General features: G+C 40.4%; 1 protein-coding gene across 6 annotated transcripts in view; it reads left to right on the forward strand.

Moving 5' to 3' along the window:
- The window catches only part of GRIA3 (glutamate ionotropic receptor AMPA type subunit 3), a 310,569-nt gene that overhangs the window by 114,311 nt on the left and 171,569 nt on the right, over positions 1–24,689 (forward strand). The gene's annotated exons all lie outside the window — the stretch shown is intronic.

Genomic DNA, 24,689 nt, shown 5'->3' on the forward strand with positions numbered 1-24,689 from the left:
AATAGCGTTAAGTACAATCAGCAAATCTAAATGGCATTAAGTGGCATTACTAATTCTTGCACACAAATAAATAATTATACTACTTTCCTTCCAAATTTCAATTTGGACATGCAAAGTCCACTTAGTTCACTGGAGCAGAAAATGGAAGCCTTTACCAAAGTTGACAGGTCCACATGATAATGTGTAGCCTATACCTTAAACTCATCTTTATATTGTTCACAGTAACTGTTAGCACAAGGCTTTGCATGTAGCAGGGTTTTAAATAAAGCCTTGTTAAATGAATGGTTGTTCATGACCAGTCTGTAATTTCCATATTATTTTTTATCCCATGAGAATAAAATGCTCGACTTCACTTTATGTTGTGGTATGTAATAGAAGTTCTTATATAACTTAGTTTATTAAATATATTCAAGCATGCCTCTCCCAAAGTACACCAATTATGTAGAAGACCCTAAAGACACAACCCTATAGCCTTGCTACTTAAAGTGTGGTCCATAGACCAGAAGCATTAGCATCAACTGGGAGCTTGTCAGAATTTCAGGCCCCATCCCAGACCTATGGAATCGGAATCCACATTTACAAGATTCTCATGTGATTCCTGTGCATGTTAAAGCTTGACAAGTTCTGTGCCATGGGAATAGTTGTTAATCCTGTCACATGACTCCAGTCGTCACACTGCACATTTCAGTCTACAAAACCTCTTGAACCCCTGTGGGTTTATTAGGCACTACATAGAATACAGACAAAGGAAAAGACATAGCTTTTAGCAAGGACAATATATAATCTAGCTCTAATTCGTGTGGTTTACATTGCAGTAATGCAATCGTAGGGAAGATCAAGTAGATTGGGTTGTTCAGGGAAGGCTTATTGGAAATGGAATAATTTACTAATCAGTACTTTTGGAAGTGGGGAAAAGTGGTAACAATAGCTAATGTTTGTCTAGTGCTTACTATCTGCAAAGGCCCCAGGTTACACTTTTTCATTTATCATCCCATTTAATCCTCACATTAATTCGATGAGTTAGGTTTAGTGTAGTGGCAAAGCGCGTAGGCTCTAAAGTAAAATAGTCTGAGTTTGAATCCTACCTTTGCTATTTACTAGCTGTATGATCTTGGAAAGTATTTTTTTTAACTTTTGTTTTATGTTCGAGGGTACATGTGCAGGTTTGTTACATAGATAAACTTATGTCATAGGGGTTTGTTGTACAGATTATTTCCTCACCCAGATATTAAGCCTAGTACCCATTAGTTATTTTTCCTGGTCCTCTCCTTTCTCCCACCCTCCACCCTCTGAGAGGCCCCTGTATGTGCTGTTCCCCTCTATGTGCCTGTGTGTTCTCATCATTTAGCTCCCACTTATAAATAAGAACATGCGGTATTTGTTTTTCTGTTCCTGTGTTAGTTTGCTAAGGATAATGGCCTCCAGCTCCACCAATGTCACCGCAAAGGACATGATTTTTTTTATGCTGTTCTTTTTTATGCTGCATAGTATTGCATAGTGTATATTATGACATTTTCTTTATCCAGTCTCTCTTTGATGGGCATTTAGGTCGATTCCATGTCTCTGCTATTGTGAATATGCTGCAGTGAACAGTCACATGCATGTGTCTTTATGGTAGAAGGATTTACATTCCTCTGGGTATATGCCCAGTAATGGGATTGTTGGGTCAAATTATAGTTCTGCTTTTAGGTCCCTGAGGAATCAAAACACTGTCTTCCACAATGGTTGAGCTAATTTACACTCCCAGCAAGGGTATATAAGGGTACCATTTTCTTCACAACCTCACCAGCATCTGTTATTTTTTGACTTTCTAATAATAGCCATTCTGACTGTTGTGACATGGTATCTCGTTGTGATTTTCATTTACATTTCTCTAATGATCAGTGATGTTGAGCTTTTTCCATATGATTATTGACTGCCTGTATGTCTTCTTTTGAAAAGTGTCTATTCATGTCCTTTTGCCCACTTTTTAATGGGATCATTTGCTTTTTCTTGTAAATTGGTTTAAGTTCCTTATAGATGCTATATATTATACCTTTATCAGATGCACAGTTTGCAAAAATTTTTTCCTATTGTGTAGGTTGTCTATTTACACTGTTGATAGTTTATTTTGTTATGCAGAAGCTCTTTAGTTTAATTAGATGCCATTTGTCAATTTTTGCTTCTGTTGCAATTGCTTTTGGTGTCTTCCTCATGAAATCTTTGCCCATGCCTATGTTCTGAATGCTATTTCCCTGGTTGTCTTCCAGGGTTTTATAGTTTTGAGTTTTATATTTAAGTCTTTTTTTCATCTTGAGTTAATTATTTTTACGGTGTAAGGAGTCCAGTTTCAATCTTCTGCATATGGCTAGTCAGTTTTCCCAGTACTGTTTATTGAATAGGGAATTATTTCTCCATTGCTTGTTTTTGTCAGGTTTGTCGAAGATCAGATAGTTGTAGGTGTATGGTCTCATTTCTGGGTTGTCTATTCTGTTCCACTGGTCAATGTGTCTATTTTTTTTGTACCAGTACCATGCTGTTTTGGTTACTTTAGCCTTGTAGTATAGTATGAAGTTAGATAGCATGATGCCTCCAGCTTTGTTCTTCTTGTTTAGGATTGCCTTGGCTATTTGGGCTCTTTTTGTGGTTCCATATGAATTTTAAAATACTTTTTTATAGTTTTGTGAAGAAACTCCATGGTAGTTTAATAGGAATAGCATTGAGTCTATAAATTGCTCTGGGCAGTATGGCCATTTTCACGATATTGATTCTTCCTATCCATGAGTATGGAATGTTTTTCCATTTGTTTGTGTCATCTCTGATTTCCTTGAGCAGTGGTTTGTAGTTCTCCTTGTAGAGATCTTTCACCTCCCTAGTTAGCTGTATTCCTAGGTATTTTATTCTTTTTGTGGCAATTGTGAATGGGAGTTTGTTCCTAATTTAGCTCTAGGCTTGACTGTTGTTGGTGTATAGGAATGCTAGTAATTTTTGCACATGGATTTTGTATCCTGAGACTTTGCTGAAGTTGCTTATCAGCTTAAGAAGCTTTGGGGCTGAGACTATGGAATTTTCTAGATATAGGATCATGTCATCTGCCAACAGGAATAGTTTGACTTCCTGTCTTCCTATTTGGATGCCCTTTATTTCTTTATCTTGCCTGATTGCCCTGGCCAGAACTTCCAATACTATGCTGAATAGGAGTGGTGAGAGAAGGCATCCTTGTCTTGTGCTGATTTTCAAGGGGGAATGCTTCTCACTTTTGCCCATTCAGTATGATATTGGCTGTGGGTTTGTCATATATGACTTACTATTTTGAGGTATGCTCCTTCAATACCTAGTTTATTGAGAGTTTTTTTTAACATAAACAGATGTTGAATTTTATCAAAAGCGTTTTCTGCATATATTAAGGTAATCATGGCTTTTGTCTTTAATTCTGTTTATGTAATGAATCACATTTATTGATTTGTGTATGTTGAACCAATCTTGCTTCCTGGGGATAAAGCCAACTTGATCATGATGGATTAGTTTTTTGATGTGCTGCTGGATTCGGTTTGCTAGTATTTTGTTGAGGATTTTGCACGTATGTTCATCTGGGATATTGGCCTGAAGTTTTCTTTTATTGTTGTGTCGTTGCCAGGATTTGGTACCAGGATGATGCTGGCCTCATAGAATGAGTTAGGGAGGAGACCCTCCTCCTCAATTTTTTAGAATAGTTTCAGTTGGAATGGTTCCAGCTCTTCTTTGTACATCTGGTAGAATTCATCAGCTGTGAATCTGTCTGGTCCTGAGCTTTTTTTTTGTTTGTTGGTAGGCTACTTATTACTGCCTCAATTTCAGAGCTCATTATTGATCTTTTCAGGGATTTAATTTCTCCATGGTTCAGTCTTGGGAGGGTGTATGTATCTAGGAATTTATGCATTTCTGATTGTTTATTTGAATTTTCTCTCTTTTCTTCTTTATTAGTCTAGCTAGTGGTCTATTTTATTAATTTCTTTTCAAAAATCCAGCTCCGGGATTCACTGATTTTTTAATGTTTTTTTGTTTTGTTTTGTTTTGTTTGTTTGTTTTTTGTTTGTTTGTTTTTGTATCTCGACCTCCTTCAGTTCAGCTCTGCTTTTGGTTCTTGTGTTCTACTAGCTTTGGTATTTGTTTGCTTCTGGTTCATTGGTTTTTTTAGCTGTGATGTTAGGTTGTTAATTTGAGGTCTTTCTAACTTTTCGAGATGGGCATTTAGTGCTATAAATTTCGCTCTAACACTGCCTTAGCTGTGTCTCAGAGATTCTGGTATGTTGTATCTTTGTTCTCATTAGCTTTCAAAGAACTTCTTGATTTCTGCCTTAAGTTCATTATTTATCCAAAAGTCATTCAGGAGCAGGTTATTCAATTTCCATGTAATTGTATGGCTTTGAATGAATTTCTTAGTCTTCATTTGTAATTTGATCATGCTGTGGTCCCAGAGACTGTTTGTTACAATTTCAGTTATTTTGCATTTGCTGAGGAGTGCTTTCCTTCCGATCATGTGGTCAATTTTAGAGTATGTGCCATGTGCCAATGGGAGGAATATATATTCTGTTGTTTTTGGGTAGAGAGTTCTGTAGATATCTATCAGGTCCATTTGGTCCAGTGTTGAGTTCAAGTCCTGAATATCTTTGTTAATTTTCTGTCTCAACGATCTGTCTAATCCTGTCAGTGGGGTGTTGAAGTATCCCACTATTATTGTCTGGGAGTCTAAGCCTCTTTGAAGGTCTCTAAGAACTTGCTTTTTGAATCTTGGCGCTCCTGTACTGGGCGCACATATGTTTAGGATACTTAGATCTTGTTGAATTGAACCCTTTACTGTTATGGAAAGACCTTCTTGGACAAGATATTTAAACTTTCTATGCCTCAGTTTCCTAATCTATAGAATGGAGATAATAGCAGCACCTACCTCTAGTACCCATTAGAATTAAAGGAGTTAATACGTATGAAACACTTAGAGCAATGCCCATCACATAGTAACCATCCAATAAATGTCAGATGCTACTATTTTCATTTTATATGTGGAGAAACTGATGCACAGAGAAGTTGAATAACTTTTTCAAAGTCACACAGCTAGTAAGTGGTGGAGCTAGAACTTAAAAGTTGCTTTGTGTGACTACAGAGCTCACACTTTCAACTCTTTATTACATAATTTAAAATGTTTCTGAAGAGGGAGAAGGAGAAAACCGTTCTAAATCCAAACTTTTCCAATGATTGTGAGCCCAATCCTCCTGTGGAAGCGGGGCCCACACAAATATTAGGCAATACGCTGACAATATTCGAGATAGTGTCTTCATATAAGATTCCAAGCAGATTTCACTATTTGCAACAAAATTCATCAAAACTTTAAATTGTTTTCCCAGCAGTGGCTATGGCTTTGCCCAATAATTTATAATCTTCTGCCTGGATAACTTCGTGACCAGATAAAAGTAAGGGATACAGGCTGCACGAGGCCTAGAATAAAAGTATCTGGCCCTCATGAGCCTAGTATTTAAAAAATGGAGTTTCTGTGCAAAGCACACCTTTAAAAGACAGATTGAACACCTTCCGAATAGTCTGGAATCGGATCTTAGACATAGAATCAGATGTCACTGGATTAGAGAGTAGTTTTTGGTTCTTTCTAAATTCTGGGTCTTATTCAGATGAGATGAATTCTGTGTCAAAATCTTGGCTAAGCTCTCTTCTGTATGACCTTGAGTCAGTCAGTATCCTTCTCTGGACCTCAGTTTCCAGTATCTGTAAAATAAGACTAATGGGATGGTCTCTACATGTCTTTCCAATTCCAATATAGTCTTCACAGTTTTGAAAGTGTGTTTTATCCACACCACTTCTCTCCTCCCTGGTCTTTAGTGACGTGGAAAGAGCACAGGCTTTGGAATCAGATAGATATAGGGTTACCTCCTTGCCCCCAGGACTTAGAAGCTGGGTGACCTTGGTCAAAATATGCCTCTCTCTGGATCTCGATTCTCTCCTAGAGATAGTAATACTCCCACCTCACAGGGTTACCAGGAATTGTATGTAGTAGAAGGCATGCAATTTACTAATAAATATCTCTCCCTGAATTTCTGAGGATCATTATATGGGTCTATTACTCTATCATCTACACAGAGCCACTTTTGTGTGCTTAGAGAAGTCAAGGGTAACATTGGCCTGTGTGATCTTCTAATACTGAAACCTTTCCCTATAAGCCAGAAAGATCCATTGAGGAGTTTTAATATCTTGATAAGGTCAGAGAATGGCCAAGGAAGAGCTATTGTAATGGTCATGGCGTACCCCTTAGCAATTCTATCCTCTGTCTAAGTCTAATAGGACAAGTGTTTCATATTACGCACTCACAATAGGATTTCCTTTCTATGACTTGGGCTCCCAGAGACTATTTCAAATCCAAGTTTCATAGCAAAAACTTTCCACTGCTAACCCCTTCACAATTTTTTCATCCCAGAATGGTCTCCTATTACTTTTAAGGACTACTGCAACATTTCTTTAAAGTAAAATTAATGTTAATGCATTTAGATTTTATTCAGATATTGGGCTGCAGGATCTAGTAAGAGTGTGTCCAAGCTCCTGATCAATCACATTGGAAAGCAGAATTCTCAGTAGTGGGAAGAATCTAGACTTGTCATTGACTAACCAAACAAGTCATAAAATCATTCACTTGTTTTTAGAGCAGTGCTTTTGTTCAGGTAGGAAGGCTTAGTTCCTTGTAGTCAGGAACCATATAGAAAAATGAAAGAACACTTCCGAAGAACATTTGTCACCTTGGTTTGGGTGACAGTGTGATGTATACAGGAAAAGGTGTTAAGGTGAAATAAAATATATAATTTACCCAGCAGGATATCTACTGCTGGGAATAGTTTGTCATCCATTGATGAGAGTCACATGCTTCACTATGTAAACATTTTAAGGAAACATATATCTGTGAAGGCACTATGGTTAAAAAGTTCATCTCTTTCTCTGATGTTTCATCTATGTTTCATGTTTTGCGTTGTTACTCATTTCAGGCGGGGTCAGTACTGGTCTAGTTCCATTCTTTGCAATAAGGCCATGTTATTTGACACCACACTTCTTGACCACTCCACCCCAACTTTTGCTCCCATACCCAAGGAGCATCTTGGCTCACTTCAGACACTTCTTCTGTGAGGAGGATCTCCCATTAGCCCCCAAAGCCCCACTTTTAGTGCTACAACCAAGGAGAATCCAGTGAAGATATACCATGTGTCGGCCCTAATTTCAGATTCCAAAATAACATTTAAATTTCTTTTTACAGTAAAATCTCTATCAAACAGAGTCTGATGGGTCAGAATCTTCAAATAGCCAAAATTTCTGCCTAGAGTTTTTAGGAAAGAAACAAATGATTTCAAAAGGAGCAGGTGATATCAGGGATTTAGTAAAAGTGACAGTCTCCTTGGGCTGCTCCAGGGTCAGTACACATTTAGGCAGTTGCCTCCATTTTAACTTCTACAGTCCTGGTTAATGAATACCTATGTTCAGAAAGATGACCCTGAGACATTGTAATACCCTTGGGCACCAAAAAAGATTCTGCAATGTTCAGTTGGTTATATTTATCAAGGAAGAAAAGTGGGCTTACATATTTTATAGACACTTTCAATGGCATTTCAATAACAACAACAACAACAACAAAAAGACTTTTTGGTAAGCATTCAATTCTACACATGTTACTGAAAGGCACTTTTCCCCTTCCTCCTCCCTTTACAATTTCCAAGCATGCCACATTTCCCTCTGGCTTTTAGTGTGTACATCTGTAAAATCAAAAGATTAAATTAGATGATATATAAGGTCCCTTTCACTTCTGATATCCTGCAATTATACCATCTCTGTGATTTCTTACGTGGCCTCTATAGCTTCAGTATTATGCGTAATTCTAGCAGAGTCTACCTCAGTGGAAAATATTTCCTCCAGGCTCCTTCTCTTATTCAGTGTCTTTGAAGTGCCAAAGACCAGAGAACAGTCTCAGGAATACTAGCCCAAGTTGACTAAGCACAGAGGTTTTGCTGATCCCATCTGTAAAGGCTACCAGAGTCCCTTTGATGACCACCCTCAAGAGGGCTAATGAGGAGAACTCCCATGTAAGAACAAAAGTCCATCTGACAAGTATAAGGCAGTAGTTTGAAGAATTAAATAAAGGACAGCTTGGCAACTGCTTCCAAAAGGCTATACTGGCCTGGAGGTAGTTTGAAATTAAGTTTGTATTATTAATTGAAAGGCAAGAAGAGAGTCTTGGAATAAATCAGATAAAATAAATAAAGAGATTATTTTACTTATTGTCAGTAATGCTACAGGCAGTCTTGGAATTTGGTGGCAGTCCTATCTTCTTAACTTTTCTTTGCCAACTCTCAACAGGTTCAAAATCCATTTCTGGATCTTCTTTCCACCCCATGGTTATAAATCTTCAATGACAAAAAAGCAAACCTTGAAACTTCTATAATGTTAAATATTTCTGAGGATACAACCCACTCCCCAAGTAGAGCTAGCACCTGGATACTTCCTCCCACAAGAAAGAATTGCTGGAGAAGCTTGCCTGAGCCACATCTATTAAACTTAGGCTTCTAGGAGTCTAAGAAAAATGTATTGTTTTCACGTCGAGTTTATACCAGCTGACCTGATTTTGAACCCACACCCACCCAAACACAATGTAAAACTCTGCTCATGATTCTAACTACTGGAGAGTAACTTGTTTCACTTACCAAAGAGTGTCATGCCAAGACTTAGGAACTACCAAAATATGGCAAAAACCCACAACCAAATAAATAAGATAAAGAAATTAGAGAAATGATGCATAAGCACTATATTGTCTGCATATGTTCTATATCTTAAAATATAGATTTTCTACACATATCCAAAAGATACTTCTTATACCAAAAATAAACACTGAGACTTTAGAAGACTTGTCTCTTGCATTATCCTTGTCCAATTATAAGGGATTCGTTACCTATAATGCCAATACCGCTTTTGAGTTTGGCCATTAGCATTTATTTTTCTGCACTGAGGGAAATTCTTTTTTTTTATTATTATTATACTTTAGGTTTTAGGGTACATGTGTACAATGTGCAGGTTTGTTACATATGCATCCATGTGCCATGTTGATTTCCTGCACCCATTAACTCGTCATTTAGCATTAGGTATATCTCCTAATGCTGTCCCTCCCCCCTCCCCCCACCCCACAACACTCCCCGGAGTGTGATGTTCCCCTTCCTGTGTCCATGAGTTCTCATTGTTCAATTCCCACCTATGAGTGTTTGGTTCTTTGTCCTTGTGGTAGTTTACTGAGAATGATGTTTTCCAGTTTCATCCATGTCCCTACAAAGGACATGAACTCATCATTCTTTATGGCTGCATAGTATTCCATGGTGTATATGTGCCACATTTTCTTAATCCAGTCTATCGTTGTTGGACATTTGGGTTGGTTCCAACTCTTTGCTATTGTGAATAGTGCCGCAATAAACATACGTTGCACTGAGGGAAATTCTACACAGGCATTTTGTATATGTCTGAGAGATGAGCATGAAGAGAGTGGAAAGTAGAAAACGCACAAGAAACTGAGGCAGATTCTCCTTTCCTCTAGCATCAGGGCTTTATAGTTAAATTCATTCCCACAGCATGCAGACACATTCAAACAAAGTATAAAATAGGTTACACAATTAAATACAAGTGAGTTTAAGCATATTCACTATTTGGTACTATTCGAACCTTGGATTCCCTGTCCCTGTTGCAAATAATTGAGAAAAGTAAGTTTTAAAGCATAGGTAGACAGAATAGCTGAAGATGGGAGGTGGTGGGGGAAGATGGGTTGGGTAGACTAAATGGTCTATTGAGACTTCCACTTGCTCTATCATTCTGTCAGGAGTCATTGATGTTAATGTTCTTAGACTATTCTGTATGAATAAGGCAAATTATAATAGACCCACAGATTGATCATTCAAGAATCTGAGGGCTGTTTTGAAAGATGGAGCTTAAGTTCTTTTCTTATTCATCCTTTGGGTATGCGGATAATTCAAAAGCAAGTACTAGACATGTCTGTTGGGTCTACCTGGCTAATTAGCCAGTTTGATCTTTAATATTATACAGTCACTACTCTAGCTTTATCTAAGGCTTTATGATTCCCTTATGCCACCAAATCACAAGCTGACCAGATATTATACGTGCAAACACAAGGCTCAGAGAGCAGAACAGGTGACTATTGTGGCTGTGCCCCAGGCACACTCTTCCCTAGAAAGAAGGGAGGGAGTAAACTAACATTTAGTGAGTACCTACTATGTGCCAAGTACTGTGCTGATAACTTCCACATACATTCTAAAGCATGTTCTACATTGGAAGCAGGGTTGATCTATTCAAACAATATATGATACATTGGAGAGTAGAAGAAGAGAGGGGTGTTGCACCTGGGAATCAATAAATCCAACAGCAAAATATTGATTCAAGAAATACTAGCATCCTCTGGCCAGAGAAGCTTACCTTCCAAAAAGATATAATCACAGCCTCAGCCAGCTGAAGATAGGAATGTCAAAAGGCTCAGGGGAGGATGCATATCTTTTGAAATGATCACAACAGCAGTATTTCTCCAAGCTACATTGAGCTTTCTTGGCACCACAGACAGAGTAGGGGAGCCTAGGGTTGAACCAACATACCTGTACCCATCCAGCTGTGCCCGCATATCTGCCACCTCCAGATAACCGTCTCTCTGGCCCTGGGGCACAAGCTGATCACACACCATTTTCTGAAAATAATTCTTCTTCGTCTTGCTCCAGGGACTTTGGCAGAGAATTGGGGAAGATGCTTTGTGTATCCTGTGGCACTCAACTGACTATCTAATGCCGAAAGCTTGGAGCCAGGGGAGGTTTGTCCAAATGTCTGACCTAAAAGGGCCATGGCTTCACTTCTTTTCTAATTAGGATAATTAACCTCCCCTGCTCATTCATCGTATTCCAATCCAAAAAGCTCAAATTAAAATGGCACAGGAGACTGTCAGGCTCTAGGGACAGGAGACAATTTACAAGTGTTTCATTTCCATGCCACCACCATCAAGGCAAAGCCAGGACAAAGTTGTCACAGCAACTTCACCCTTGAAACAAACTTGGGGCCCCTGGAAGGCCACTTTCAGAATTTTCATCAATGTAAATATTCCATCAGCTATAAAATTTTGCACAGCTCCATAACACTTGCTGACTAAATTGGGGCAGAAGGGAGGGACAGGGAAGATGATAATAGGAGATAACATTTCTCTTTCTATTGTCATGTGGATTCTGTGGTTGGTCCAAGGAGAACAAAAACTAGATGCTTTGAGTTGGTAGGATTTGATGTGGGATTCAGGGAATGTATTCTTTGGGAACAACCACTGGAGGCAAAACTTTGGGAGCATTTAAAAAACTGGAACCAAATAGCAGCACTTCAAGCAGGGTAGAGACACAACTAAGGGGAAGCAATTCTACAGTTCTTCCTCTGGTGGCTTTAACTGTCCTTTCCCCACCTCTGAGCAGGTTTGAGAGTTTCATATCAGATGCCCAGGCAGATAGGACTGATGACTGTCCTCTGGATCTCTTGCTCCTCCCTACTCCAGGATTCAGTCCAGCATCTTCACTACATGCAGCCCTTCCTACCTACCTGTATGGGAAGCCACTGTGCGCTGTAGTCTCGGTGCCAAGAATTCGTTGGCTACAGACCTTTGTGAGCCTCCATGGCTGATAGGAAAGGCAATGGACAACAGGTTAATAGATGAGATTGTGCTGCCCATTTGGACTGAGTACTGAAAAGTTCTTTCCATCCCGGTAGTGTTGATTTTCCCCAGGTCTGCCTTGTTTGGAATATCTCCAGTAGTGAGGACCCTGACTTGCAACTCAGTATGTCCTAGATCCATCTACATAAATTTTTCAGCATGTTAACAGCTTTGACTTGGGCCTAGGTTGAGCAAGTTGGTCACTCTCTAAACTTTACCAACTCATGTCCTGGTCCCCTGCTAGCCCTACACTGTTCATGTCCTGTCCATAATCTCCACTGCAGCCTGGGCCTTTCCTGCTCTTGAATTACCAGTCTGTGTTAACTAGCCAAAGCGTGGTTCTCAGTCGTTATACAAGAATGACTAGGCCAGTGCTTCTCAAATTTTCATGGGCTAATGAATCACCTGAGGAGTTTGTTAAAATGTACATTCTGGTTCATTAAGTCTAGAGTGGGGCCCAAGAGTATGCATTTCTAACAATCAGCCTTGGTGATGCCAATGCTGCTGATCCATAGACCATACTTTAAGTAGCAAACAGAGCATCTTTAGGGTCTTCTCTATAATTGATATTCTAATGTAGAGGCCACACTTTAAGTAGCAAAAACATATGCTCATTTCCTAAATGAGTTAGATCCAACTTGGCTGCTTGAAATAAGACATTGTGGCACAACAACCTCTCTTTTTTTTTTTTTTTTTTTTTGAGACGGAGTCTCGCTCTGTCCCCCAGGCTGGAGTGCGGTGGCGCGATCTCGGCTCACTGCAAGCTCCGCCTCCCGGGTTCACGCCATTCTCCTGCCTCAGCCTCTCCGAGTAGCTGGGACTACAGGCGCCCGCCACCACGCCCGGCTAATTTTTTGCATTTTTAGTAGAGACGGGGTTTCACCGTGGTCTCGATCTCCTGACCTCGTGATCCGCCCGCCTCGGCCTCCCAAAGTGCTGGGATTACAAGCGTGAGCCACCGCGCCCGGCCCCAACCTCTCTTCTTAGCAGTCAACAATAGCATCCTTTCATATTGAGGCTAAAAGAATTTTTAGGGTAACCAGGGCTGTGCAGAGGGTGTGACAAATGTGAACCTTAGTGTAGAGTATTCTTCTTAGGACTTGGGTTACTGGAAAAAAGCCTTCCTGGGCACCTGAAGCCAATCATGCAGGCCAAACTCATTTCGTATCCAGCCACTCCATTCATCGCATCCACTTTCACAGTGGTTCTGGATGGCTGCTGCCGCCACATCACTCATGCTGTGATCTGCATCAGTGGTTAAGACAACGGAAGCAGCTATATCATCCAAGGCACAATCCATTTATTTCATGCTAAGAAAAGCAATCTTCTATCCAAGTGGGGCCAGCTAAGCTGGGCAGTTGCCACAACTTTAAGGTTATAGGAAATATGCCTTTTGCACTATTTACCTCCTCAGTGGAGAGCAATGACCCCCCTGAGGAGGACCCAGATGTCATCAGTGCATCAGTGCCACGCTGGGCAGAGCAAGCCCATTTCTCCTCTGAGGCATAAGGTGTATAACTCCTGGAGTTGTTTAAACATAGATTTTCAGGCCAGGCGCAGTGGCTCATACCTGTAATCCCAGCGTTTTGGGAGGCTGAGGCAGGTGGATCACTTGAGGTCAGGAGTTCAAGACCAGCCTGGCCAACATGGTGAAACCCTGTCTCTACTAAAAATACAAAAAAATTAACAGGGCCTGGTGGCGCATGCCTGTAGTCCCAGCTACTTGGGAGGCTGAAGTGGGAGAGGTGGAGGTTGAACCTGGGAGGTGGAGGTTGCAGTGAGCCAACATCGTGCCGCTGCACTCCAGCCTGGGTGACAGAGAGAGGCTCTGGAAAAAAAAAAGCCATAAATTTTCCAGAGAAACTGACTGCCTTATTTCTCTTGTTTCTCTCTTAAGGTAATTCTCGAATCTTTTCCTCTTCAGCATTGCTGCTGATTGTGTTCTTTGCTCAAATAATAGCTAATAAACTTCAAAGAACATTTGTATTTGTTTTGAGGGATGCTCTGTTATGTTGATATTTACAGAGTTAAACACTGCAGATAGGGAGTTTTCCCTAAGAAGATTCCAAAGCATTATGATTTTGTGGTTTTGATCCAAAATATAAACATGTTTTATGGCCTAAGGGAGTTGTCAAACAGTGTTTTAAAAAACACTGGCAAATTTAAGATGCCTTTAAAAGTAGGACAGCTTGGGGATCCAGAAGGGCCCCACACCTACATTTCCCAGTGGCTGTGTAGAAACAAGTCTTGCTGGGCTGGCCTATTGCTGGCTCTGGTGGGGTCTCCAAGCTGAAGGAGTAGCCCTCATTAACTTTTTCCCTCTTATCCACTATCCCTGCCCACCTAAGCAGGTTACTAAACTCTCCTGGAGAGCTTAATAAATACTTTCATCTTCACAGGACCTGACAACTCCATTTTCCTCAAAATGATATATAAAACTTAAGACACTGGCCAAGGGGATCAGATGCCCAACCAAGAGGAACTGAACCATTTTGTTAAGTTCTGTCAATGAGTACTTTGCCTGAATGAGCACAGAAGCTTTTTGGGCATGGCCAACTAGTTCCTGCACTAACCCAGTCATTATGATGGCTAGCTATGTGATTTATAATTAGATTCATTTTATTCAAATAAATTCCTAGCCAGTACGGTTTCCCAGAAGTCCATCTCAAGAGTTGTCATCTTAACTCTAAGTGACTCAGGGCTTTCCCTCTGTAAACTCTCCAGCCCCAGATTCTAGTTTGCTGAAGCACTCTTAAATTCAGTCATTGCTTTGTGGTTGTTTGTTCTTTGCAAATATTATAGTTAGCTCAGCTGGGTATATTCCCTGGTTAAATGAAGCCAAAGTCATGACTTTGATGACTGCTAGTGCCAGTCAGCTTACTTCTCATCCAGAGATCTAGACTTTTCCCTCCATCTTGGCCAGCCAACCTTCTTAGTAATCTATGCCATCAATGGCAAAGAAGGCTAGATCAAATGGTGAGCTGGCTTTGCTTACATCTCTTTGCTTTATGCTCCACAGCTCTAGCCAGTGTTAATTTCCAAGTGAAATATTATTTGGGAACAATCAGGGAAAGGGAGCAGAAATCTTTAGAAATATATTTTCTCTATCTCTCCCCCTTTCATATTATCTTTCCTTTTTTTTCTAAATTCTAGCCTCCATTTGTCTCTTATCAAAATAGAATTCTCAGCCAGGCATGGTGGCTCACACCTGTAATCCCAACACTTTGGGAGGCCAAGGCGGGCGGATCACTTGAGGACAGGGGTTCAAGACCAGTCTGGCCAACATGGCGAAAGCCTGTCTTTACTAAAAATACAAAAATTAGCCAGGTGTGGTGGCACACGCCTGCAATCCCAGCTACTCAGGAGGCTGAGGCACGAGAACCTCTTGAACCCAGAACATGGAGGTTGCAGTGAGCTGAGATCATGCCACTGCACTCTATCCTGGGCAACACAGTGAGACTGTGTCAAAAAAAAAAAAAAAAGGAATTCTCTTGATCTGCCCTGCAAATTCTGACAGTACCTATTTATATAATCCTTATGGCACTCCCAGGAATAGAATATAATTTTACAGATGAGGAAACTGAGTCCCAGAACAGAAAAAAACAACCACATGCTTATGTATTTTAATGAGGTCCCCAAGACTTTTTTAGAAGGTAAATCTTAGATTGCAAGCAAGTTCAAACATTTATAATGCCTTCTCTGAACTTTCTCCTATGGGCAAAGAAAAAGGTTGGAAAGATTTTGAGAATGAGCATGGCTGTAACATAATCAAAAGAGTGAAGAAGTTAAAGCTGACCTTAGTGAGAAGCTTGTATGAAAGAGGAGGACTGCTGGAGTAGCCCAAGCATGTACCAATAATAACTTCAAAATAGCTGGTAGTAATTAGAACGTAAAGAATGTGGCAGACACACAAAGAATTAATACATTTGACTTTGCGTACGCTTAGGGCAGTGGAAGGGTCCAAGATAGTACTCAAATTTTGTAACTAGGAAATTTGACAGAAATAAGAAAGTCAGAAGTAACCGCTGCTTTGGAGGCAGAGATATCTGAGAGAGTGTGAAGAATAAGTAAGGACACAAACAATAATAAAACCTGCCCAGTCTAGTAACTCCAGCTCAATTACAAAGTTGGTGATGAACTGACAGGAAACATGCCATTAGCCAGAGAACCATGACTGTGTTTCTTTTAAGCACTGACTTACAATTGATTGCATGGCCTGTATCCCTGTGAGCCTGAAAAATCCTGGGCATCTTCAGGTATTTACACGACGATGTGTTCTAGAGCCCTCCCTGCCATGGAGTAACACATAGAAAAATGTATGATTCCAACTTTCCTGGACAACTGCACACGTCGGAATAATTTCAGTCACTGATGGGGGGAAGAAATAAGAGTGTGAACTTAGAATCCAGACTAGTTACGTGTTTTTCTTCATGAACATGTGCATCTCTGAGCCCCAATTTCCTCACCTGGTTATTTGGGATAACTGTGTACTCTTTAGGATTGGAAGAATTAAATGTGATAATGTGTATACATTCTTAGCACTGTACTCAGCCCAAAGTAGACACTCAATAAATGTTAGCTTCTATCCTTGCCCCCCTTGACAGCCCAAGGGAAAATAGTTCAATTTAAATTCTGAGGGATGAGAGTAAAAACGTTATACATCACAATACAAGAAAACCACAAATCTCTTAGTCAAAAAATGATTTAAATTTGGCATTCAGCTATAATCCCTTAGAGATGGGAGTAACCATCTGTAGCCTAAGATTCTCAGGCTAATAGAAGATGGATGTGAGAGCTTGGAATCTTCATTTCCCACTATCTCAGTCAGATGATCTGTTCAATGATATGTACTTTAAGGTGAGTCTTAATGAATGAAAGGTTTGTGGGACGGAAGTGAGGCTCTGTGGTGGAGGGCAACCAGAGTAAATCATGAGAGATGGAAAATGCTGGAGAAGGCTGTGCCTTGCATGAGAGTTTGTGTGAGTAAGCAGGGTCAACCAAGCCAAAGGCTTTGGAGCTTGCGTAGATTAGAGTGGGCCCCAGTGCCAAATGGGAGTCCCAGCTAGATTTGAGAAGGAAGATATGCTTTAACACACAAACTTGTTTGTAGGCTCTCTGGCTCCTCCATGCAAAGGTACTGAAGGAAAGGAGAAGAGCCCTTAAGGAAGTCACAGATGTGTTGTAGGCAAAGTGCAAGGGATATATCCATCGTGATATTCCTGTTGGATTTTAACTTTTAGTCTATATCAAAATGAGTCTTTATTCAGCAAATGCCACAGAAACTTTGCTTTACATTAATATTGAAAGTTAAAAGAAGACAAGTATTGTGGTCCTGGTCAAGTTTGGGATCTATCATTGAGGCAAACCATTTTGTCTTTCTGGGCTTCAGTTTCTTATTGGTACAATGAAGAGATTGGGACCATCACTAATTCTGGCTCTCATATTTGAGAATTCTGAGAAACTTGGAAGAACTCTGGTCACCACAAACAGCCTGACTTCTCTGCAGCTCACACAAGATTCAGCCACTCTTTCTGGAACCCAAGGCCTTGACAACATTAGCCTATAACCCTCCTCCATAATGCCAAATTCACTCTCATATCCCCATTGGAAAAACTCAATTGAAAGTAAACAACTAATCAAAGTGAGTTGATCTTGGGGGTGTTTTATGTGGGTTTCTTTAGTATGGTGGATGGCACATGAAAATATTTATCTTGTGAGTTTTGAACCCCATTTTGGGTGCCTCCCAAGCAGATTTTAAACCACAGTATTAAGTCAAAAAGAACTTTTCTTCCTCAAGAGAACAGCTTGTTCTCTGTTGTCCTCAGGACTGTATCTTTGGCTCCTCTGTACCCTCTAGGCAAGAGTTTGCCCTTAATATTACCATTGACAGCCCTCCAATAGTATTAGGATCAAGGAGTCTCAGCACTCCTGGCAGGCACAGCAGGCAGAATAAGCTACAGTCCTTTGCACTCAGATCCAGACCCTTTTCGTCTTTGGCATACATTCACCCCCACTTCCTTCCCCCTTTTCCTTCTCACTGGTAACCATCATTCATACCTCACACGCAGAACTCAGAAATCTTAAAAAGTTTATCTTGGCCTTGCTTTCTAAAAATTGAGAATGCTGAAGTATGTTCCCAGATAAGTGACTTGCCTGATGAGAAGCCTTTTGCTTAGTGGAACCTAAACACATACTTTCTGAGCTCAAGTCTCACTTCAGTCAGTTCACTTTACAAGTCCATAGGCATAGGCCACAATGTGAACTACTCTGCACAGAAGTTCAGGGTATGGATGCTCAATATAAAATATACTCACTTCTGGGAATCTCTTCAAAGTTCATCTTCTGCTGGAGAAGGGGCAGCAGGGTGGGTGGTCATCTTCTTCTTTGTAGTCACTAGGTTCCATGTGGAATAAATGGGACCTGGGAAGAAGATGTACTGTGGCTGACTGGTAGCACTCCTTCCTCCAACCCGTAAGTGAAGCCCCCTTTTAATCATGCATAAGGCCTCCCCCCCACTGCCACCCAATTAGGGCTGGCAAGTGCATTCTCTGGTTGTGATCTATGGTCAGCTCTCTGCCCCAGGTATCCATAAAGTGCTTACTAACATCCACGTCACTCACTACTTGCTCTCTAGGAGACTCAGTCACATGATCAGAGCTAGAAATTACTGATTTCGAAGGGATTAAGATGCCAAATGAGGAAATGTCATGTAAGAAACCCTATTCATGGGCATGATTAATCCTCTCATGGCATCTGTTAAGAGCTCAACAGTCCATGGAGAAACTTTGAGATGACTCCTGCCCTCTGTGAGTTTGCATCGCAGGCAGTCTACCCCAGAACAATTATTTAGATACCAAACAGAAACATGAAGGCATTACGCACAATCATTATAGTATCCCCTTCAATCCAAACCCCAGTTGCTTTCTGTTATTTTTATTTTTTTATATCAGATATTGTGTGAGTGAGGATCAGAGGCTTGCCTATTCTGCTTTTCCCAGATGTTAAGTAAATCTACTCCAGATGGTCTTTTAAATTTCCTTTCAGCTGACAATGCAAAGCAAGTTTACTTTCACTCAGTGAAACTGACATATCTATTTGGGCATGTTTTCTTAGCTCACAGAGAGGAGAATGGAGCTACATAACTCACCAACAGGGAGACAAAGTTCAAATAAGGAACAAGATGAAAGAGAAAAATGGAAAAGGCAGGATTACATGCATTGCCAGCTTCAGAGCCAAGGTTACACTTGACAAGTAGTCAGTAGTTGCCTCCTGAAGTGAGCTATTGGAGTACTTGGAATGCCTCAAGTAAGATATTGGGGTACCTGGTACCTCAAGTTGCCAAACAATACTTGATCAATCACTTACTGTTGTCTACAATTTGCCCCTGTATTGTAAGTCTTTGATTCTAATATTAAAACATACATCCTTCATGAAGGAGGTCACAATTGAAGCTGTTATCAGTCATGGACAGTCTAGTATAAGAGTTTCATTTGGATTGAGAGACAATTTGTATTGGGAGAGAAGAAAAAGCACAAACAACTGGGAAACTGGGGGCACCTTCTGTTCAGTGATTCCACAAATTAGCCAAGTACTCATCCTAATAATGCAGCTGCAAGGAGAAGAAGATTTGCAAAGGGTCAGCTCTTAATTAAAGGAAAATTTAAACAAATACAATTATGAGGACTGGAAGCCTCAGGAAAATATGAATTTGCTAATGGTAAATTAAGGACTGAATGTGGGTGAATATTTGTCTTTACCTTGTTCCATAAAATTCACAGACTGACATCCATATGCAAATATAAAGGGGTTCTTGATCTTCCCATATCAAACTCTTCACACACAGAACAGTTTGTGTATTAGCACCTCAAATTTAGACAATCACTATATTGATTTTGATGGAAAATAAAAGGGTTTAAATCAAGTTAAAACAAAAACAAACAACAAAACAACAAAATGTGGATTCAAATGTCCTATAGAAGTCTTTCCATAAATTATTTTTAAATGAAAGTATACTATGAAATATGAATAATAATAGCCCGAAGTACTGGCTCTGAGTTCAGATTTTTGCATATCAGGTTTCTGAGATATGGGAAAACATACCATGAAATAACTAAATTGAGCTCATCATCTTTCTCTTTCCTCTGCCTCTATTTTTTCTTTACTTCTGTCTCAGAAATCACCTTCGCACTTCATATCTAGCTTCCCCATTGCTTTACTTGGCCACAATATGCAAGGGAAATTTATTGGAAATTCTGTGGAGACCAAAGACATTGCAAGAAATGGAAAGAGTGGTTGGCATAAGTTTGGGTTTAAAGCCCAGGTGAGCACTAGAATAAGAGTAGAAGAGCAAATTTTGGTCAGGCGCAGTGGCTCACACCTGTAATCCCAGCATTTTGGGAAGCCAAGGCAGGTGGATTGCTTGAGCCCAAGAGTTTCAGGCCAGCCTGGGCAACATAGCAAGACCCCATCTCTAAAAAAAAAACCAAATTTTATTCATCATTCACGTGATTTTTTGATGAAGAAGAATATTAATTTCATTAAAATGTCAAACTTTTATTCATGAAAATGTATCATAAACATTAAAAGTAAAATAAACTGGATTAAATATATGGCATATGTCAAGACAATGTCAATATATAAAGGCTCTTATAAATCAATAATAAAGACATTAACATCACTAAAAAGTTAGACAAAGGAAATAAACAGGCAGTACTCGAAATGATGAATAAACATGGACAAAAAAATTAAAAAGTCACTAGCTTTACTAATAAAGAAATGCTAACAAAAAAGAGAATCCTCTTTATTCACCTACCAAATGGGCAAATATATTGTTCAATGCTGGCAAGGGGACAGAGAGACAAGTACTCTCATAACCTGCTAATGGGAACATAAAGTGGGACAACCTTTCTAGAGGGCAATTTGGCAGTATGTATCAAGAGCCTTAAACATGTCCATAAATGTTTGGCCCCGTATTCCTACTTTGAGATATTTATTCTATGAAAATAATTAGAGATGCTGTATGAGCGTTGTCAGCACAGCATTATTCATAATAAGGACAGATTAGAAAACATTGAAATGTTCATGTTGTAGAATAGTTAAATAAGTTACAGTATGTCTAAAAGTTGGAATACTATGTCATCATTAAAACTCATGTTTGAAAATGTTTAATAACAAGAAAATGTTCATGATATAATGCTAGATTTTTTAAAGGCAGGACACAAATACAGTCATGCACCACATAATGGCATTTTAGTCAATGACAGACTCCATATATGACAGTGGTCCCATAAAATTATAATACTATACTTTTACTGTGTCTTTTCTATGCTTAGATATGTTTAGATACACAAATATTTAACATCGTGCTACAGTTGCCTACTGTATTAGTTCATTTTCATGCTGCTGATAAAGACATACCCGAAACTGGGAACAAAAAAAGATTTAATTGGACTTAGAGTTCCACATGGCTGGGGAGGCCTCAGAATTATGGCGGGAGGCAAAAGGCACTTCTTACATGGTGGCAGCAAGAAAAAACGAGGAGGAAGCAAAAGCAGAAACCTCTGATAAACCCATCAGATCTCTTGAGATTTATTCACTATCATGAGAATAGGATGAGAAAGACCAGCCCCCATGATCTAATTAACCGCCCCTGGGCCCCTCCCACAACACAGGGGAATCCTAGGAGATACAATTTAAGTTGAGATTTGGGTGGGGACACAGCCAAACCATATCATTCTGCCCTGGCCTCTCCAAATCTCATGTCCTCACATTTCAAAACCAATCATGCCTTCCCAACAGTCCCCCAAAGTCTTAACTCATTTCAGCATTAATCCAAAAGTCCACAGTCCAAAGTCTCATCTGAGACAAGGCAAATCCCTTCCACCTATGAGCCTGTAAAATGAAAAGCAAGCTAGTTACTTCTTAGATACAATGAAGGTACAGGTATTTTGTAAATACAGCCATTCTAAATGGGAGAGATTGGCCAAAACAAAGGGGTTACAGGGCCCATGCAAGTCCAAAATCCAGCAGGGCAGTCAAATTTTAAAGCTCCGAAATGATCTCCTTTGACTCCAGGTCACACTGATGCAAGAGGTGGGTTCCCATGGTCTTGGGCAGCTCCACCCCTGTGGCTTTGCAGGGTACAACCTTCCTCCCAGCTGCTTTCATGGGCTAGTGTTGAGTGTCTGCGGCTTTTCCAGGTGCACGGTGCAAGCTGTCAGTGGATTTACCATTCTGGGGTCTGGAGGATGGTGCTTCTCTTCTCACAGCTCCATTAGGCAGTGCCCCAATAGGGACTCTGTGTAGGGGCTCTGACCCCACATTTCCCTTCTGCATTGCCCTAGCAGAGGTTCTCCATGAGGGTCCCACCCCTGCAGCAAACTTTTGCCTGGGCAGCCAGGCATTTCCATACATCTTCTGAAATCTAGGCGGAGGTTTCCAAACCTCAATTCTTGACTTCTGTGCCGCCACAGGCTCAACACCACATGGAAGCCGCCAAGGCTTGGGGGCTTCTACCCTCTGAAGCTGCAGCCTGAGCTCTACGTTGGCCCCTTTCAGCCATGGCTGGAGCAGCTGGGACACAAGGCACCAAGTCCCTGGGCTGCACACAGCACGGGGACCCTGGGCCTGGCCCACAAAACCACTTTTTCTTCCTGGGTCTCTGGGCCTGTGATGGGAGGGGCTGCTGTGAAGGTCTCTGACATGGCCTGGAGACATTTTCCCCATGGTCTTGGGGATTAATGTTAGGCTCCTTGCTACTTATGCAAATTTCTGCAGCCCGGTTGAATTTCTCCTCAACAAATGTTTTTTTCTTGTCTACTGCATCGTCAGGCTGCAAATTTCTGAACTTTAATGCTCTGTTTCCCTTTAAAGATGGAGTGCTTTTAACAGCACCCAAGTTTTAAATGCTTTGCTGCTTAGAAATTTCTTCTGCCAGATACCCTAAATCATCTCTCTCAAGTTCAAAGTTCCACAGATCTCTAGGGCAAGGGCAAAATGCCACCAGTCTCTTTGCTAAAACATAACGAGAGTCACCTTTGCTCCAGTTCCCAAAAAGTTCCTCATCTCCATGTGAGACCACCTCAGCCTGGACCTTATTGTTCATATCACTATCAGCAATTTTGTCAAAGCAATTCGACAAGTCTCTAGGAGGTTCCAAACTTTCCCACATTTTCCTGTCTTCTTCCGAGCCCTCCAAACTGTTCCAACCTCTGCCGGTTACCCAGTTTGAAAGTCGCTTCCACATTTTTGGGTATCTTTTCAGCAACGCCCCACTCTACTGGCACCAATTTACTGTATTAGTTCGTTTTCACACTGCTGATAAAGATATACCCGAAAGTGGGAACAAAAAGACGTTTAATATGGACGTACAGTTCCACATGGCTGGGGAAGCCTCAGATCATAGCAGGAGGCAAAAGGCACTTCTTACATGGCAGCGGCAAGGAAAAATGAGGAGGAAGCAAAAGCAGAAACCCCTGATAAACCCATCAGATCTTGTGAAACTTATTCACTATCACAAGAATAGCACATGAAAGCCCAACCCCCGTGATTCAATTACCTCCCCCTGGGCCATTCCAACAACACAGGGGAATTCTGGGAGATACAATTCAAATGGAGGTTTGGGTGGGGATACAGCCAAACCATATCACCTACAGTATTCAGTACAGTAACATGCTGTACAGGTTTGTATCCTAGGAGCAATACGCTATGCCATATAGCCTAAGTGTGTAGGAGGCTATTCCATGTAGGTTTGTGGAATACACTCTATGATGTTTGCAAAATGACAAAATCACCTAACAACGCATTTCTCAGAACGTATCCCCATCGTTAAGTGATCAATGACTGCATTACAATCCATTTTGCTAAAATAAAAAGTGTGAAGTCTATTTATATAAAATAGAATGTAAAGAGGGATAAAGTCACCTACACTTTTTCTTTTAATTTTTGTACTTTCTATGTTTTTCCAAATGTCCAAACAGAACATATTAATTTTATACTTAGAGAGAAATACCCAGATGCTACCTCAGAAAAGGAAAGATATTTGTAAAGTGCTTTGAGTACATCTAGGTTTGCTTCCCACATACTGTACTCAAGGTTTCCAGATTCTTCATCTACCACAGGAAGAAGCAATTTGTAACCCTGGCCTGAGCCCTCCCTTCTTGCCTCTGTGTCTTTATTTGCTGATGTCTAGGTGGTATATAGCCCTTCTTGAAACATGCCTTTCTCACCCAGAACCTTTCTGCTGGTCATGAAGAACATCTCAGGAAAAAAAAAAAAAAGGCCTGCTTTAACATGCCACATTTGTATTGGGTAGCCCTTAGAATAGGTCAGTGATTCTCCACTCTGGCTGTACATGAGAATCCCCCAGGGAGATTAAAACAAAACAAAACAAAGCCCAGGAATCACTTTGAGAGATCATCATTTTATTACTCCAGAGTAAGCCTTGGCCATCCATTTTTCATACTTCTTAGGGTGACTGTAATGTGCAACCAGCATTGAAAGCCACAGAGGTAGGTGAAGACACAGAAAAGGAAAGAAAGAAATGGTTTTTTCAGCTGATTTCAGTTGAGTAATATAGACAGGAATGGACACTAACCTTCTGGGGACCTGTCTCACCATTGTCTTCCCACTCCACTGGCCCCTGAGATACCCCATATCTACAAGCTGTTCATTTGTTAAACTCCGTAAGATCATCAAGCACATCACCAACTTTCAAATTCATCATCTGAATGACCCCATAAGATGGGCAGACTCAAAAACAATGTTAACATTCTCCTTTGTTTTCCTTCGAAACTCATTCATGTTAAGGTCACTGCTAAAACGTACGTGTGTTCGCTGAAAGGATAACACATTATGCCATTAGCTATTTTTACACTGGCACCTGGAAAAGGGAATGGTGCTGAGGAAATTGAGCATAGGATAGGAAAGTTTTAATATGGGGAAAGAGGAAGAAAAAGACTGG

Source organism: Nomascus leucogenys, chromosome X (genome assembly GCF_006542625.1).
Source record: "Nomascus leucogenys isolate Asia chromosome X, Asia_NLE_v1, whole genome shotgun sequence".
Taxonomy (NCBI): domain Eukaryota; kingdom Metazoa; phylum Chordata; class Mammalia; order Primates; family Hylobatidae; genus Nomascus; species Nomascus leucogenys.